Raw genomic sequence first — 6,382 nt, forward strand, 5'->3', positions numbered from 1 at the left:
GCAGCCGTCATACCGCTCAGGAAGGAGATGCTTTCTGTTCCAGAGATGAACGTACTTCAGTGCGAAAAGTGCAAATCAATCCCAGAACAACAGCAATGGACCTTGTGAAGATCCTGGAAGAAACAGGTACAAAAGTATCTATATCTACAGTAAAATGAGTCCTATATCGACATAACCTGAAAGGCCGCTCAGCAAGGACGAAGCTTGCTCCAAAACCACCATAAAAAAGCCAGACTACGGTTTGTAACTGCACATGGGGACAAAGATTGTACTTTTTGGAGAAATGTCCTCTGGTCTGATGAAACAAAAATAGAACTGTTTGGCCATAATGACCATCGTTATGTTTGGAGGAAAAAGGGGGATGCTTCCAAGCCGAAGAACACCATCCCAACCGTGAAGCACAGGGGTGGCAGCATCATGTTGTGGGGGTGCTTTGCTGCAGGAGGGACTGGTGCACTTCCCAAAATAGATGGCAACATGAGGATGGAAAATTATGTGAATATGTTGAAGCAACATCAGTCAGGAAGCTAAAGCTTGGTCGTAAATGGGTCTTCCAAATGGACAATGACCCCAAGCATACTTCCAAAGTTGTGGCAAAATGGCTTAAGGACAACAAAGTCAAGGTATTGGAGTGGCCATCACAAAGCACTGACCTCAATACTATAAATAAATAGTGGGCAGAACTGAAAAAGCATGTGTGAGCAAGGCCTACAAACCTGACTCAGTTACACCAACTCTGTCAGGAGGAATGGGACAAAATTCACCCAACTTATTGTGGGAAGCTTGTGGAAGGCTACCCGAAACGTTTGTCCCAAGTTAAACAATTTAAAGGCAATGCAACCTAATACTAATTGAGTGTATGTGAACTTCTGTCCCACTGGGAATATAATGAAAGAAATAAAAGCTGAAATAAATCATTCTCTCCACTATTATTCTGACATTTCACATTCTTAAAATAAAGTGGTGATCCTAACTGACCTGAAACGGCAGTTTTACTGGGATTAAATGTCAGAAAAAACTGAGTTTAAATGTATTTGGCTAAGGTGTATGTAAACTTCTGACTTCAAGTGTATGCAGAAGAGTTAGGTTACTGTAAAACTGTGCCATGGAAATCATGATCAATTGTATATGTTAAAACACTTCTAATGAGCTTATATGTTCACTGACAGTGTATTATAATGGTCTTCCACCAATATATTGTGATATGTACACTACCGTTCAAAAGTTTGGGGGTCATTTAGAAATGTCCTTGTTATTGAAAGAAAAGCAAAAAAAATTGTCCATTAAAATAACATAAAATTTATCAGAAATACAGTGTAGACATTGTTAATGTTGTAAATGACTATTGTAGCTGGAAATGGTTGATTTTGAGTGGAATATCTACATAGGTGTACAGGGGCCCATTTATCAGCAACCATCACTCCTGTTTTCCAATAGGACGTTGTGTTAGCCAATTTAAAATGTATCATTTTAAAAGGCTAATTGATCATTAGAAAACCCTTTTGCCATTATGTTAACACAGCTGAGTTGAAAAGAAAAATCCATATCTTAAACTGGCCAATAAAAAGAAAAGATAAAGTTGGGAAAAAGAACACATGACACTGAACAGAACTCTGCCTAGAAGGCCAGCATCCCGGAGTGACCTCTTTACTGTTGACGTTGAAACTGGTGTTTTGCGGGTACTATTTAATGAAGCTGCCAGTTGAGGACTTGTGAGGCGTCTGTTTCTCAAACTAGACACTCTAATGTACTTGTCCTCTTGCTCAGTTGTGCACTAGGCCCTCCCACTCCTCTTTCTATTCTGGTTAGAGCCAGTGTTTCGCTGTTCTGTGAAGGGAGTAGTACACAGTGTTGTACGAGATCTTCAGTTTCTCTGTACGCCTATGTAGATATTTCATAAAAAATCAGCTGTTTCCAGTTACAATAGTCATTTACAACATCTACACTATGTTTATGATCAATTTGATTTTTTTTACCTTTATTTTACTAGGCAAGTCAGTTAAGAACAAATTCTTATTTTCAATGACAGCCTAGGAACAGTGGGTTAACTGCCTGTTCAGGGGCAGAACGACAGATTTTGTACCTTGTCAGCTCGGGGATTTGAACTTGCAACCTTTCGGTTACTAGTCCAATGCTCTAACCACTAGGCTACATGGCTACATTGATGTTATTTTAATGGACAATTTTGCTTTTCTTTCAATAACAAGTACATTTATAAGTGACCCCAAACTTTTGAACGGTAGTGTACATATCACAATATACAATTTCCTGTCATTATCAGAGAATAAAAGATCAACATCAACATTGATCCTTTGGTCATATGTATGCCAATCAAAACACAACGCAGAGACAATCTACACCGGTCACATCTACATAATTTGGCACTCGCATCTTCCCCTGAACTGAACAAAGCTAGCTAACAAAAACAACATGTTACCTGACAGATGGACACTATTGCACCTCAAACTATTTTCCATGTTGAAGGACAGACATATGTACTTAGTTTACAAGGTAGGACTAAATTTATTTTCAGTTTTTTTTTGCAGGTTAGGCTACTGTTGAATCATGAGAATAGACAACATCCATTTGAGTGCATTTGATTTATCAAGCTAGAGTTTTGTTTTGATGAGATACTTTTTAAATGTTTTGAACTGCATTTTTCAGTCATTTCGATTGTTGATATGGACATTTCGTTAGAACCTTGTTTATTTTATATGTCTGTGTAATAATATTTCACATAATAATATTATTATGTGTGTGTGTTTTTGCGCATGCCGTGCATTGGAAGAATTGTAAATCCATTGTGAAAGACTATGGAGTTTGTGTTGCAAATTATTCTGATGAAATGTGCCAATATTGGTATTTTAGTGCCACATTTCAGTTGTAACTGTGTATGCTACATCAGTCTATGGCTGAGCTGAGTTGAGCAGTGTGTCATTTCATCGGATGTAATTTGAATATGCCGCCATCGGAGACTATCGCTTGTGTACCTTGGCTACATTTGTATTTACATTTGGTGAAAATTGTTTTGTCAATTTTGGTTAATAACCAATGTCACTCTGGTTGTTAGAGCTATATGTTGTATGGTGAACTTGGGCTTCATCAAGGTTTATTTGTGAGTGAATCTGGCTTTGATAATAGCCAGTCCTTACCCAGCCGCTGACCTCACCACACGTCACTGGCCACACTTCCACCCACCCGTCCCTATTTCCACCCCCCCACTCCACCCCCTTCACTTTAAAACAGTGTTTTTCTTTCTCCTCCTCCAGTTTTTTTTCATCCTGCTTTCCACCACAATGACTTGCTGGAAATACATGTCCAGTGCCAACATGCACATTTAGTGCTCGTCTACTCAAGGGCCATGGTACGATAAGGACTGGAAGGGGGATACAATGGCCATAACTCAATCCTAGGGATGAGGAGGTGGGACTATGCCAAAACTGGCCTCCAAATTTATGTTTTGCCTTACAGACCCATGACTGCATCATTTAAATCCCTATCGTCTCCTTTGTCTCTCTCTCTCTGTCTGGGCCTATGGTAAGAAATAGAATGTGCATGCCTGTAAGTAAAGTAATAGACTGTCCATGGTTACATGTTGGGAGTCCCGTTATGTATGGTATTTAACAGATGGGTTGGCTGGTACTAAGTCATGGCATGCCAACCAGTCAGTGTTTCCCTCCTAGTTTGTGGATTTCTTCTCAAATTAGCCCACCCCAAATGGAGGAAACAGATTCTTAGTGTAGGAGCACATGATCATCAAACATGTCAGATCATATATAAATACCAGATATTTTCCTAATGGTTTAACTTGTATTACAGACTGAGACAAGACCCACTGTAAGAATATATATGAAGAGTTTAGTTCCAAAAGCTATATACACACACATTTTTCACATTTGTGTTTTTGCTTCAGAAATGATTGCTTACCTTAATGTGTGTAAAATATCACTGTTCTTAGATTTTTTTATTAATAGATTTTAGATGTGCATTAAAATGAGGTTTGTTGCAAAATGCTATATATCCATTCTTTGGATGGAATGGAATGTTCATATCCTGTATATTTGACTGCGATATGTGGTTGTCTCACCCAGCTATCTTAAGATGAATGCAATAAATGTAGTTTACGGAAGTTCAATCAGTAAGGCTGTTCTGAATGGCTCGTCACTTTTAATTGTATCTAGTAGGCACAATATAATTCACATCACTTCCTATCGCACAGTCATAACAGATATGCATGTGGTAGCATTTATAATGTTACCTCATTATCAGAGCAGGTATTTTTATGGTAGTGTATAATGCTATCTCATCAGCATAGCAGGTATTTTTATGGTAGTGTATAATGCTATCTCATCAGCATAGCAGGTATTTTTATGGTAGTGTATAATGCTCTCATCAGCATAGCAGGTATTTTTATGGTAGTGTATAATGCTATCTCATCAGCATAGCAGGTATTTTTATGGTAGTGTATAATGCTATCTCATCAGCATAGCAGGTATTTTTATGGTAGTGTATAATGCTCTCATCAGCATAGCAGGTATTTTTATGGTAGTGTATAATGCTATCTCATCAGCAGAGCAGGTATTTTTATGGTAGTGTATAATGCTATCTCATCAGCATAGCAGGTATTTTTATGGTAGTGTATAATGCTCTCATCAGCATAGCAGGTATTTTTATGGTATTGTATAATGCTATCTCATCAGCATAGCAGGTATTTTTATGGTAGTGTATAATGCTATCTCATCAGCATAGCAGGTATTTTTATGTTAGTGTATAATGCTATCTCATCAGCATAGCAGGTATTTTTATGGTAGTGTATAATGCTATCTCATCAGCATAGCAGGTATTTTTATGGTAGTGTATAATGCTATCTCATCAGCATAGCAGGTATTTTTATGGTAGTGTATAATCCTCTCATCAGCATAGCAGGTATTTTTATGGTAGTGTATAATGCTATCTCATCAGCATAGCAGGTATTTTTATGGTAGTGTATAATGCTATCTCATCAGCATAGCAGGTATTTTTATGGTAGTGTATAATGCTCTCATCAGCATAGCAGGTATTTTTATGGTAGTGTATAATGCTATCTCATCAGCATAGCAGGTGTTTTTATGGTAGTGTATAATGCTCTCATCAGCATAGCAGGTATTTTTATGGTAGTGTATAATGCTATCTCATCAGCATAGCAGGTATTTTTATGGTAGTGTATAATGCTATCTCATCAGCATAGCAGGTATTTTTATGGTAGTGTCTAACATTGCCTAATCAGCTTAGCAGGCATTTACATGGTAGTGTTATTAATGTGACCTCGTCAGCATAGCATCACGTCTCTCCTCCTTCACTATTAGCAAGCGTGCAGAATGTCATTCACGTGTAAACTTCAGCCTATGAGCATGGCGCACTAAGGCAATTCCACCACGCTTCCTGAATAACTTACTCGTGAAATAATCCCTTTCCGTTCATTCAACCAATAGGCATACGTCTAGGAGTATTTCTATGTTAACTCACCCCTTGTCTCTCACTCGTCACTCACCGTTTGATTCTGATTTCCAATGATCATCCACCAACCAAAGGTCCGTCATCAGATTCCCTCTCATCATTACTCTTACGATACGTGTTTTTTCCGTCATGTGCATTAGTAGCACAATTTAGAACTCATTTACATTACTTTTTACTTACACTTGTATGTTGAGTTTCCATATTGATGTTGGTTTTCAATTTTGGCTGACTTTTCTTAGCAGATATACAATCATCGTGAAGTGAATTATGGGGCTTTCAGGCCCCGGAGTGAAAATAATTGTACACTCGCACACTCGATCGCAAACGAGGACTGAGGGGCTTACTTTGCCAACTTCCCTGGCTTGGCTAATTGTTTGGACTAACGGCAAAGATGGCCCCGGGGATTCCCCAAAGGGCATAAGGTGAGGGTAAGTGGAGGAGGGTGTGTCTTTTATGTGTTTGAAACACAGCCTGGATTTCTAATCTGGAATGTGGGAAATACTGTATGCAAGGGCTACTGGTTAAACGCTGAAAGGCTACTGGTTAAACGCTTCCCCTATGACAGAGATGATAATATCTTCCATGACGAGCTGCTACAGGTTCATAGAATGATGGTTGGTGTGAACATTTCTGACGACCTGTTGGCAACGTCACTGATAAGACCATCCAGGAGGCAAGAATGAAGACAACTCCATTTCCTTTAACTGTACTTTACTAGGATAGGGAATACAGTATTTTGTGCATTTGGGCATGACATCATTGTCTTGTTTAGTAGCACAAAGTCAATACACACACATTACAGCCACTAATATTCTAATATGTATAACCTGGGATCATTCCCATAGTAACTGAGTCGATATCTGTTACTGTGTACAATCATGTTCTG

This window comes from Oncorhynchus masou, chromosome 15 (assembly GCF_036934945.1).
Source record: "Oncorhynchus masou masou isolate Uvic2021 chromosome 15, UVic_Omas_1.1, whole genome shotgun sequence".
NCBI lineage: Eukaryota > Metazoa > Chordata > Actinopteri > Salmoniformes > Salmonidae > Oncorhynchus > Oncorhynchus masou.